The 12291-nt window shown below is 47.6% G+C and overlaps 1 protein-coding gene across 1 annotated transcript in view; it reads left to right on the forward strand.

The window, feature by feature from the left end:
• Positions 1 to 12291, forward strand: part of ASIC2 (acid sensing ion channel subunit 2) — a 515609-nt gene that overhangs the window by 377664 nt on the left and 125654 nt on the right. The gene's annotated exons all lie outside the window — the stretch shown is intronic.

The raw sequence follows: 12291 nt of genomic DNA on the forward strand, positions 1-12291 counted from the left end.
TCAGCAGAGGTTTAATTAATCTGCTTGATTCTGCACTGAAACACATCAGGAAAATGCACACATCTTGTTCAGTGGTGCTTGTGGTTTCCCATAAGTGAGAGTAGTAAAAAGCAACCTAGGGCAGTACTTTTTTATATCTTTTCAGTTCAGAACACAAATATATATGCCCTTATTCTCTCTTAGATGTCTATACAGATACTTAAGGCACTGACACACAAAAAAGATCCCATTTGGGTAGGGCACCTTGGGTGGAGGTATCTCCCCCAGCTATGGAGCTGAGATTCATCTGAGGAAGGGTCATCAACTCCCTCAGGGGAATCACACCTCAAGTCCATTGCTGGTCCAGAGCAGATCTCCACTGATTGCAAAGGGTTTCATGTGCTATAACGAACAGCAAAAGCCATTTCTCTCAAATGACCTCCAGCCACAAGCAATGAGGAACACACAGTTGCCCAGTGAGGACGCCTGTAGCCTCAAAGCCCAATAAATCCTCTTTGCTTTCCTAATCTGCATTTGTGTTTGGTTAGCACCTTGCTTATGAATGCTTTAGGGGTTTTAAGCATGGTGAATATAAGTAGGAAAGGAAGAAATTCAGGATTCTAGGCAGAAAAAACACCTTCCGTTAAAACAAACAGAGAGCCCAAGATCTCTGCAATCTCACAACTGGCACAAGCTTTGCTTTACAACATCATGTCCCTGAGGTGGTTTTGACTTAGCGCTCAGCACACAGTTCATACCTGTGATTTCCCCTTTGCAACCAGAGCTTGGAAACGTGTTTTTCTCCAAAGCCAGCCACATCTGCAGCTGGGATGCTGTGTGCTGCTCAAACTGGAAGGGAGGTCCCTCTCCAGAACTTTAATCACCTGAAATATCAGTACGTGACAGCAGCTAAGCAGCCGAGCTGAGGAATTAGCGCTTCCAAGGGAGCTTCAGCTCCCCCTTCCCATGTGGCTGCTTTTGGATGGGCTGAGCGACTCCCTGGAGGTGCCGGTCTGTGCAGAGGGAGCGTGCTGGTCTTGCTGAGCCCCACAGCCATGCGGTGGTGGCTGAACCCCAACCATGGGCTCTGGCTGTACCAAAAACCCACCCAATATAGATTCAGCACTTTGCCCAGATGTCACTTTGAGTGGAGCTTTCTCAGGACAGATCCGCCCTGACCTGACCTTGCCAGAGGCCAGGGCTGTCCTGGATTGTCTCCTCCAATACTGGGCTCCCATATTGGCCAGTGCTGGGCTCCCATATTGGCCCTGTTCAGTGAGCAGACAGCCCATGCCACAAGCTGCAGCATCCTGCATCCATCCCACGTCTCTGCTGTCTGCAGGCAAGAAAGGGCTCTGCCCAAGGGGACAAACTTGTTAAGATTGGACTTAACAAGCCTTTCACCTAAGGTCTTGGGCCATCCCTTGGAACAATCTTTCTCCCATACTTCCATTACCAAGCAGCTGCAGCTGGGCCTTGAAGAGATGTTATTTCATGTTGTATTATTTCAATAGCACCTTGGAGCTACAAGAAGATTGAAATCGCCTTTATGTTTCCTCCCAAAATGCCAGGCACCTCAGTGCGTACACATGGTGTGGCTGTGACCTCTCAGCTCAGTGCTCTCCAGGGAAAGCAGATGTGATTTAAAGGTCAGCACGGGAATGTAATTGCTGGGCAGAGTCCACAATGTGAAAGCTGGTTCTGCAGAGCGATGGGGAACTGATTACCGGTCTCATAAAACTGCCTGGTATGTCAGCATCATCTCCTGGAGAACAGGGGTCTTTTTCAAAACACGAAGCTGCAGAGTGAAGAGTCAGCAGTGGAAAAGGCAAGACCCCTCTCATCCGACATACCTCCTAGGCTGACAGTGAGCACGAAGACAGAGACAGAGTTGCAGCGTCTTCACTGAAGCACTCAGCACCCATGTGCCCAAGGAGAGGTCACCCACTGCCCTCGTAGACTGCCCATAGGCTTTCTGCAGGGAGGCGATGATGTGCTGCTGCTCCAGGAACCGCAGCAATACAGGCGTCAGCTTTGATAATATCCATGACACAAAACCGAAACAGTCCCAGCTGGCTGGAAAGAGCAGTGACTGAGTAGGCAAGTGATGGAGGCATCCCCCAAGATCTCCAGTGCTCTCTGCTCTCCCCTCTCCATGTCATTGCATCTCTCGCAGAGTGTGTTAGCTTCATCCATCCCTGCCTGCTGGAGCCATGTGGTGGGAGCGGACCTCTCACTTTTTCTTTTTCTTCTGTATTAAGCTTCTGATCCTCTGTATTGTGCATATGTGACCTGCAAGCATCCTCCAAGGTTCAGAAGCCAAATGGAAAAGAAATGAATGTTTGCACATCTGATGATAGTATTGTAATGTTTGGCCAGTATCACTAGCCAGGGTGAAAGGGAGCAGATTTACGATCTGTCTTGCCTTTGGCTTTACCATGTCCGTATCACCTGCAGTTGCTTATGGGAGGTTTTTTTTGCCATGTGCTAATTGGGCATTCCTTGCCTCATTATTAAACAATCTTCTCATTTTGTGCTCCTTCCAAACTATCCATCTATCGATAATGTTCTCCAGTTTTCCCTGGAGATGCTTTGCCCTTTGCAAATGGCAGTTTTGCTCCTGCTCTTTAAAATCAATGTCATTTTTGCTTTGCAAGTGTCCTTTTTTGCTTTTATTGCAGCACCCCTCCCTTTCCCCCTTCTAATCCAGGAACTTTGCTCACGCTATACCCAGTGGAGAGACTATGCGCGTCACTGACTGGTGGAAATTAAAATTCAGGGTTTCTAACTTGCTGAGGCCAATACAGAATTGCCTATTGCCACCTCTTGGTAGGAGTAAAGAACGGCAAGTGAATCCTGTCCCCTTGGAAAAGGTAAGGGTGTGATTTGGAGACATCCTATGAATGTGGTTCTATATTTCCTTCCACCCCCAGGGACAGCAGCATGACAGCAATGAGATCCGGCAGTGCACTTCAAGGCATTGCTGTCCTTGGGTGTAGAGAGGTCCATAACTTTGGTGTCTGAAGATCGCCAGCGGTGTACCAATGTAGCATTGGCGTTCACCATCACATGTCTACTGCACCCTGAAAGCCCCAGGTCCTGTACCCTTGGAGGCAGTTGGAGGCTGTTCCATTGTTATAAGGAGCTCAGTTGTCTCCCCAATGGGTGGACAGCGTGTACCTGATGTGCTGGTGCAACACTTGCCTGATGCTGAGCCAAGTAAATCTACTCAAGAGGAGCAACCTCTTCTTATGGGCTTCCTCAGCACCATTTTCCTAAAGACATTAAGTTGTGTCAAGGGACCTAGAGCACAGGGTTAATGTTTAGTTGCAGCTTATCAGCCTAAATAAATTCACCTTTCTGCTAAAGATGCCAAAGCACATAAACATCCCACATGAGTATCTATGAATGAATAAATCATGGACTATGGATGAGAGATGGAAAAAAGAGCTCTGTGTGCATGTAGGTACGTGATTGTATACCTGTGCGAGCGAGGGGCGAATCAATGGAGGAGGAAACACCTTCCTTGTAGCACTCACCGTGCTTGACTCCTCGGGCCAAGTGTGAAGAAATAAAAGGCAGCACAGGGAAGATCTTTGGCTCTACTGATGAAGAGGTTCCTTCTGTTGTCAGCCCTCAGGGAACGGTACATGATAATAGACAGTAACTCCCAAGGAAATATTCCTTTTACCTCTTTTTCTCCCTTTAAGCTTAGAAAGTCTGACTTCAGACATCAGAGAAGGGTTGTATCTACAGCTGCATCTTGAGGTTTCTAGCAGGAAATCTAAGGGTGATCTCTCCGCCTGCATGCAAGAGTCAGAGCTTGCTCTGGCTGCATCATGATTACCAGTAGCCAAATCCTCCCCGACTTTATCTCCACCAGCTTCGAGGGCTGTGTCTAGCTCCTGTGTCTAGTGCTTCATAAGCCCTGATGATGCAAGGCTTATGAGTTTGGGAATTTCACCAATTTCAAAGATTTCCATGTTTTTGCAGGGCTTTAAAATGGCAGTGTATCAGACCTGCAGAAAAAAGTGGGGGGACAATGTGCCTTTGAAAATTCCAGTCCCACAATATGAGTCAGATCAGCCAAATGCTATTAGTAGTGACTTGTTTTGAATATGATTAGAGGGAGTCTTAGCTACGATATTTCAAATTAAGTAATTCAGGCTCAACAAATTGGCTTCTCATCTGACCAACTCTATCCTCAACTGCAGGCTAGAAATGCTGCAGCATGAACTGCGGAGATCCTGCCTGCTAGGTAGAAGCAGTGGCAACAGTTTTTGGGCTGTTAAAATTCCTTTGTTAGAACAGGTAGTGAATGGACATCCAAAATGGACCCTTGCCCAGAGAAAGCAAATTCATTTGAAAAGATGAATGAACATTTGCAGAAAATTCACTGCCACCTTCTCCCCACCCTGGTGAGGATAACATTCTTGTTCTGCCTCTCAGGACACACAGAAACACACACGCATCTACGGTTGATTTTTATTTAAGGAGACATTTTATTTCAGGTTATACAGAGAGTGAAACAGCAGTAGCAGTCTCCCACGCCTGGTTTTACAGAGAAAACGCATTTCTCAAGGACTGTGAACCTTTGTTCCCTCTTCCTTGTGTATGCAGGTTATGTGTGTGTTCCCTCCGCATCACAGACCCCATTCCCTCTTTATATATTATTAATTTGTCTGCCATTCTGGCTCTGATTCTTTGCAGGTTCTTTAATTCTCAGAGTTAGCAGTAACAGGCCGACAGCATCCATGAGCAGCTCCTTTCCTCCTTTTCCCCCTCCTGGGGCAGTGTCACCACCCTCTCTGCAGGCTTTGCTTTTTAAGGGTGCTTTGGTAATTGCATTTCTTTATGGATGAGAGAGAGATGCGAGGGAAAGTAGCAGTTCTTCCTGTGAGTCTAGTGGAGATTTCCTTCTGCATCATTCTTGGGAGATTTTCATGCTCCTTAGTCATCTAGGCAGGATGCAGTAGCCCTCACATAGGTGTCTGATGCCACTGCGGATGTCCCGGGTCCTTTTCAGACCCCTTGTGGCCTCTAGCATCTGTAGGTCCTGTGTGTGATTGGGCAGTACCATGCCTACCTGAGATGCCTTGGGACATGCTGAATATCACTAGGTACCTCGTTTGGGCAGCTGACGTCCACCCTGTCCATCTACAGCCCCACAGACAGACATCCGTGCATACACACATGGACATGCACACAGACGCATTCCTGCTCAAGCAAGGACAGAGCTCAGCCCAGTTGGAGAAAAAACAGCAATTGTTATTTCTTTCCTGAGCCTTCCCAGCCCTTGTCAGGATGTGAAAACATCCACCCGAAATGACGGAATATCAATTCTTATTTCCAGAGGAAAACAAAAAAGTGAGAAAAGTACAAATCCTCTGAGGATGAAGCCATCTCTGGGCAATGCCGATTACAAGATCTACTAAACACTTACGGTATCCCTCGGACCTGCTGCTGTTCGTCTCAGCAGTGACTGCCAATAATTGCTCATGATGCTTTTTGGAAGCTGTCTCTCTACTTTCAGCCGAAACATCTCTGACACTGATTCCCCTGTGCTTCATGGCATGTGACGAGTGTGTCACCCAGCCTGTGAGGGGGGGCAGGGGGGCAGCTGAGCCACCCGGTGCTAACCCCCAAGTATTTAACAGCGTGCCAGGCACAGGGATAAGTGACAGCGCAAGGGCTATCCCATAACAGAGAGGATCAGGGACATTTTCCGACAGTCGTTCTGCTGGAGAGGATGGCGCGAGATGTTAATTGTGCATTTTTAATTGGAACGAGCAGTGCCAGTCATGCCCAGCAAAGGACTTTGCTCACTGCGGTGAAGTTCATTAGCAGCAGACAGCGAGATAATAGCTGTTCCCTCCGTGAGCGGCAAGAAATGTCACTTTGATGAAGACATGTAACCATGGGCACAGTGGGCCAGGACCAGCATCTCTGCTGTGCTCTTCGCAGTGTAACTTCACCGACTTCAGTGGATCTCCCCTTTCTCATTGGCTTTAAATGAGTCCCAAATCCACCCAGAGCAAATTGTTAATGAGTAGTAGCAGAGCTGGGGAATCCAAACTGAGAGCATCAGCAAAGTAATAGGGGTAAACTGGAAAGCAAAGCATCTCCTTTCCCTCCCTTCAGCCATTGCACTGCAGTTCTGCATGCAGCCCGCTCCCACAAGCAATGAAATAGTTACAGCCTGGGAATAACATCGATCCAATGCATCCACCAGGCACGCTGCCCCGGGCTTGTACACCAAGGACAAGACATGAAAATGAAGCCAAGTCCTGAGGTTCAGGGTAATATTTACTAGAAGTCTCTCTGCTCCTGGCCTTCTCCCAAGTCGATACTCATCATTTCCAGACTCGTTTGTGCTGTGGTCTAATCACTCTGCACCAGGCTACCCTGCGAACAAGCTGGCTTCATACCTGCAGGGCTCTGGTCAGGCAGTGAGGAGGATGTACCTTGTGGAACTGGCGTCTTCCCTTTTTCCTAGTCCCCAATTAAAGAAGTATGGTGACCTTGACACTGCAGGGATTCAGAAAGAAAAAACGCAACATGTTGGCCTTTTAGCAGATTGTCCTGCCCCAGATGAGCTCATAGGAAAACCTCAAAGTGTTTCTCTTGCTCCTGGGGTCACAGCTAAAGAGGCAGCAGTGCTGCTTTGCTGCCCGCAGCCCAGGTTCATACAATGCTGGGACAGAGAGAAGCCACTAAAAAGAGCACAGGGTCCTATCTGGATGAATTTACTGGCTAGAAAGTGCAATGTGGGGCAAAGCAAACTCCAAGTGTATGGTGTCACATCTGTCACCCTGGGCTGGAGGTAGCCCGTGGTCCTCAGCACTGTCCGGACTATGAGAGTGGAGTAGTTTAGCTCTGTGGGGGATTGCTAACTGCACACAGGGGCAAATTCTGTAATGTGTGTGCCTGGGGGTGAGAAAAGCACTGACATAGATCCAGGCAGCTCAGATTCCTCAAAGGCAAGAGATCAACAGGACAAAAAGGTGATTTCTGTCCCCAGAAGCCTTGTGGCATGTCCCTACAGGGACAGCTTTGTGCAGCAGCTAGAACTTCATTCAGTCTCAGAGCGATGTTCAGTAAAAGTGACTTCTTATTTAGCACAGCCTGGGTAGGACTGAGGCCATGATGTGCTTCTCTACTTGATAGCACACAGTTGCAAATAGTGATACTCTTCCCTGCTGGCTTGAACATTTACACTTATGACCATATGGGGAGTCCTTAGTCCCTTCTCTTGGGGCGTGATTGGCCTCAAACCTCATTGCTGTCCTCCTGGCAGAGCTTCTCCAAGGAAAATCTCAAAGAGAAACTCTGAGTAAAGAGGGCACAAAGACATTTTTGCTGCACATATATTGCCAGAGCCCTCCAACCAGCCTTTCTCTTGCAAAGCAGTTTATAATAAATATTACAGGTAAATGAAAATCCCATTAAAGATCTGACATATATTGAACAAATCAGATACAGTCTGTTTCTCTGCATGACTGGAGGACTGAAGGAGGGCTGACCTTCTCCTAACTTCTTCTTTCTTGGTGATACGCTCAATGCTTATTAGGTGTTTAAATATTTTATTTACAAGGAGATACATCTGCCTGTGACACCTCTGCTTGTGCCTTGAATTCTGTTTTTAATTATGATGACTATTTTTAGCCCAGACTGAGGGCCTGGTGGACTCCCATTTTAGACACGTGCTGTGGAAGGCCCTCATCTCAGGCTGTCTTGAAATGAGGGCGTCCAATATGCTGTCAGCCATGCTCCCTAATTAGCAGTGTGGTGTAGACTTATGTATTATTGCTTGCTTTAGAATAGTATCCAGAGACACTGCCTGAGTCAAATACACCCCCGCACACCACAGCACAACACAGAGATGGGCACAAACACATGCAGAGCGCTTTTAGTGGCTAAAAAATAAACACAGGTAATAGTGAGACTGAAGAGAAAGTACTAAAACAAGCTTTGAAATGTTTTTTAGGGGATGGTAAGAATCTGAGCTCAAAACCGTGACCCTGAAAGCTTGTGCTCATTTGCCGTCAAACCTCATCCTGGGTTTTAATGCAAAGGTCGCGGGACCTACATTGGTGCCCAATGTGGATCCCAAGCAAGGTAGGCTGAGGAGAGTGAGCACTTGGAAAAGCGATGCAGAAAACAGAAGGGGGAAAAAGTCCGTTTTTTCATGCGTGCACTGGAAACACCTCACCTGGATCCGCTCATCCAGCTGCTGCTGTTCATGGGGCGTTTCTCCAGCTGCAGCTTGGCCAAGACAACGTCCTTGCCCACCAGCCGTGGTGGTGCCACCCTCACCCAGCAGCCCCGTGGCAGACAGGAGATGAACTTCCCTTGGACACAGCTCCCCAGTGACATGTCCTCTGCTGTACTGATTAGCTCTAAAATGAACTTTTAGCCCACAGGAAAATTTCTGGAAAGAAATGCAAAGATGGCAACGTCCTGGGGATGCTGGAGTGAGGAGCACGTGTCAAACAGGAGCCCAGCCCTCTTCCCTGCCTGCTCAGCCTTTCTCTTTCCCTCCCTCAGCACAGTTTAGCAAGCAGGCCTATTTTTTTATTCACCCTTTATTTCTTTCTGAGCATCCAAAATCACAACGCTCTGGCAATACCTTTTAACAAGGACTGTATCAAGCGAAGGCTCGGAGACAGGAGGCTAATTGAGAGCTTCCTGAGGGACATTTTAGCTAGCGGTAAGCGGCATGAATATCCTTCAGCCTCTATGCTGCAATCTTAACAGGTGGGTTGATTTGCATTCTGTCCGTTGGCAGGCAGGGAAAGCAAGGGGGATTTTATAGGCTGCTCATAGTGTTTATTAACCCTCCAGCCCTGGCATTGCCGCAGTCTGCCTTCGCCGGGGCTTGAGGCTCCTGTGCACTCCTTGCAAGTAGCATTGCCACAACCCCTCTTTTCTTCTAAATGAAGTGCTAGGTAGATCCCAGCTGGCTCTGCTAAGGAGAGGGGTGAGTATCCATGCACTTGTAACCAAACATTTACACAGAGCAAGGCCATTCCCCAGTAGAGTCTAGATGAGTGTTTTTAAACGCTGAGCTTTGTGTCTAACTGTCTCGCGTTCCATTGCAAACTTCAGAGGAAGATGCTGAGAAATTATTGGCAACAACAAGCCCTCCATGGCCCCAAATGTACAGAGGCACACTGAGGACTTCAGGGAAAAGAAGAAAAATATTGTAGATGATATATATGATGTTTCCTCTGATATATTTATATCTCTCAGAAAAACTCCAGAGGAAACACAATTGCCCTCTGAATTTGTTACCGGGGTGTCTTCGTAATAAAACATTTCACTGGAGCCAGAAGAGATTTAAAGAGGGAAGCACTCAGATGTCATAATATGCTGCAATCGAGTCGCCACGGCTCAGTTCCTGAGCTGTCAGCAAAGCCAGCTCCTCCGAGTACCACCCTGCTGCCTGCCTGCCTGCCTCTGTGCCGCTGTGAGCCACCGACAGTGCCTGGTGTGCCACGCGCCCGGGGCTGGGGGTCAGCGACATCGCCGGGCAGGCGGTCCTTGGCATTCCTCTCCAAAACCAAAGTGATTTTCTTCCACGAGACACAAAACTGCAACGTGTGGCTGCAATCGAAGCGAGTGTCGGCTCTCAGATGAGAGGCATTCCTGGGGCACAAAACTCCTCGGCATGCTGCCGTCCTGGTCCTGCGCATACCCTAACCAAGGGTTGTGTGAGAGCAGCAGCTCTCCTAAACTAGGTGAAAAAAACCAAAACAAAACAAAATTCACAATGGCATTAGAAAAACATCTAATTTAATCCCATTGCCAAAGCCTCGTCCTTCCCCCAATCCTTTCATGTTCCTGCTTAGTCTATAAAGGAGTCAATATTATTCAGGTGTTAGGCATCCCATGGTTTTATGTACGTTATAGAACAGACCTGCTTCCCTGTTTCTTTAGTAGCCTCTCTAACTGGCTATAGGTAGCTGTTACTTTCTGTCTGATGGTCACTGTACACCGCTGCACGAAGGACCATCCCATTTCTACATGTTCACAGAGCATCTCGTGCTGCGGTGTCTGACCTAGCGCTGGAGCTCCTCTGTCCTTGTAGGATGTGTGGGCTCCCAGCTCCAGCACTGTCTGTTGTTTGGCATTTTGGTAGTACTCCGCAAATGCTTGGGGCAGAGTCCAGGTACATAAAAACCAGCCATGACATGAGGGACAGCAGAATTTGTCAAAATTTATCTGACACCATCGTATTGCAAAGACAAATGTGGGTGCTCTGAAATAGAAGGTTTTTGCAGGATGTTACTGATTTCATCAGCATTTTCAGCAATCTTTACGCAGCGCTTTATTCCGAATGCACTGAAACACCTGGGGGTGACACGAAGCAGGACTGGAGCTCTGGAAAAATACCGTATTTTGTCCAATTCATAGACAATTGTGAAAAAAATTCAGGAGAAATGATTTTGCAATGGTTGTAGCATCCTGTCTGGACTTAAAGAAAACAGTTCCCTCCAGTTTTGAGCATGTCTTTTATATGACACTTTGAAAAGGTCAAAATACTTCACCATAAAAATGTAAACATGTCATTTGAGGTACACAATTGCATGTGGGCAAGTCACCGTGGCCTCCTAGTCTCCCCTGGAGTATAGGCTGGAGCTGTACTGACCGTGAAGGAGGATGCGTGTCCTACCCTAAAGCCCACTGACCCACTGATGTCTGGCTGGGAGACAAGAGCAGTGGGCTCACATGGAGCCACCTACTCTGATGATGCCTCAAGGAAAGTGCCTCGATGCCAGAGAGGGTCTGAGGATTTTTTTTTTTTTTTTTTTTTTTGAGAAAAACTACTGGCTGACATGAATTCAGTAAAAACTTTGGTGTCACCGAGTCACCATCTTTACCAAAGAAAGTCTCATCCGAAGCTTGTTACCCAGCTAAGATATAATAGATGCAATAATACAGTTTTAAACCTTCAGTGTCATCGAAAACAGGCATTCTTATAACTCCTTCATCCAGAAATACTGGTCCCCTAAGAGCTAACCAGGAATAGAAACGCTTCTCACTGGAGGCTTGGTAAATATTCTGTCCCCTGGGGTGTAGATCCATTAGAGGATGGCTTTTTTCTCCCATTAGCGCTTCAAGGCCTGCAGACTGACGAGTACTCTTGGGTTCCTGCACCATTAATACGATGCTTAAGTGAGATGGAGATTTGCAAGGGAACCTCTGGGAGGTGGGAGCCCAGCTCTGGCAGGATTTAGTCCTTACCTCCTGAGGCCAGTCATCCGAAAGGCTTGTGTCAAAACACTTAACGGCACCTGAAAATTAAAGAAATGAATGTGGTCTCTGCATGGACCAGGCAGCAGACGGGAAAGCAGCTCTTTTCTCATGTCAGATGAAGCCCATTTAGTCCTGAATCCTTGAAACAGAAGAGGACACCCCTGGGTCGCAGTTGTGTTTTCTGTAACATCACCTTTCAAGACAGAGCTTGTCGCGTCCCAAAGTTGGAGCGACTCAGGTTCGTGGATTTCCTTTGTCAGAATTAAGGTGAAACGACACCAGGGGAGTTCAAACAACAATCAACATTTATTCAACCTAGATAACCTTGCCCAAGTACAAGTGAACTTATCAATATGAACCTTGCAACATGTCGTTAAGCCGCTGTTTGAGAAGAGAAGGGAAGTATAGAAAAATGAAATGGAAAAAGGAACATGAAACTGTGTCAGAAGGAGAGCCCTCCCGTTGAGTCACGAGGTTCAGAGCAGACCCCCTTGCTTTCTGGACTCCTTCTCAGAGAGGAGCCCAGGGGCGGCTAGATCCACTCCTAGTCTCAGACTTGGTCAATGGTTTATGTTTAAAAGGATGAGGTGTAGGGACTGTGGAAAAGAGAGAAGAAAAAGAGAGAGGGAGAGAAAGAGAGAAAGAAAGAAAGAAAGAAAGAAAGAGAGAAGGAAAGGGTTTCACCAGTCCTGGGTCCAGCGTTGGTCCAGCCAGCGTAGAGATCCAGTTCCGGAGGGCGCGCGCTGAGAACTTGTTCTCCCTTCTTTTATAGCATGTTAGTCGATGGTCTCGACATGCGCAGTCCCATTCCTGGGGTTCTCTGGAATCGGTCGGAGAGCTTTGGGGGGGGTTCATCGCAGAGTTGCCTCTCTTTTTCTGCTGGCATGACCGCTTAAGATAGAAGCACAGTCCCATCCTCCGTGGGGCCTCCTCCTCCAGGCGCATATGCTGTGCTCCTTCTCCTGGTCACTTAAGATAAGGAATTGCGGCTTTGGAGAAGCGCGGTCCCACCCTCCGGGGGGCCCTCTCCTCCGGCCACATTGTCCTGTTCAC

Source organism: Aquila chrysaetos, chromosome 8 (genome assembly GCF_900496995.4).
Source record: "Aquila chrysaetos chrysaetos chromosome 8, bAquChr1.4, whole genome shotgun sequence".
NCBI classification, from domain to species: Eukaryota; Metazoa; Chordata; class Aves; order Accipitriformes; family Accipitridae; genus Aquila; species Aquila chrysaetos.